Raw genomic sequence first — 767 nt, forward strand, 5'->3', positions numbered from 1 at the left:
GACCAGGTCCAGACCCAGAGAGGAACAGGACAGACAGGAGACCAGGTCCAGACCCAGAGAGGGACAGGACAGACAGGAGACCAGGTCCAGACCCAGAGAGGGACAGGACAGACAGGAGACCAGGTCCAGACCCAGAGAGGAACAGGACAGACAGGAGACCAGGTCCAGACCCAGAGAGGGACAGGACAGACAGGAGACCAGGTCCAGACCCAGAGAGGGACAGGACAGACAGGAGACCAGGTCCAGACCCAGAGGGGGACAGGACAGACAGGAGACCAGGTCCAGACCCAGAGAGGGACAGGACAGACAGGAGACCAGGTCCAGACCCAGGGGGACAGGACAGACAGGAGACCAGGTCCAGACCCAGAGGGGGACAGGACAGAGGGACAGCCCCGGGCCAGAGAGAGGTGGACGGGAGAGAGAGAGAGACAGAGGAGTGGATCACCTGGTTTTTTACCTTCATCCATCCATCCATCTCCCCCACCAGCTCAGAGCCCGGCTCCAGATCCAGAGAGGGGGTTCCTGCCCTGGACGCTCTCCTAAATCTAGCCCCTGGTCTCGTGTGTGGGGGGGGGGTGGGCCTAAACGTCCGCTGGAGGAGGGTGGGGTTTGACGTCGCCGCCAGCGACTGGTTCACCGGGGGGACGCCGCAGGGGGTGGAGACGGGACCCGTGTGTGTGTGTGTGTGTGTGTGTGTGTGTGTGTGTAGTAAATGAACCAGGCAGACAGCAGTGGTCCAGCTCAGACAGTAGGCACCAACAGTGAGG

At 61.9% G+C, this 767-nt stretch overlaps 1 protein-coding gene across 1 annotated transcript in view; it reads right to left on the reverse strand.

Moving 5' to 3' along the window:
- Nucleotides 1-735: 735 nt before the first annotated feature.
- The window catches only part of LOC311327237 (protein kinase C beta type-like), a gene marked incomplete at its 5' end in the record, with an annotated part of 5,375 nt that continues 5,343 nt past the window's right edge, over nt 736-767 (reverse strand). The window contains one exon of the mRNA XM_084460271.1: nt 736-767. This exon is cut by the window's right edge and continues 2,302 nt beyond it.

Source organism: Borostomias antarcticus (genome assembly GCF_949987555.1).
Source record: "Borostomias antarcticus genome assembly, chromosome: 31".
Lineage (NCBI taxonomy): Eukaryota > Metazoa > Chordata > Actinopteri > Stomiiformes > Stomiidae > Borostomias > Borostomias antarcticus.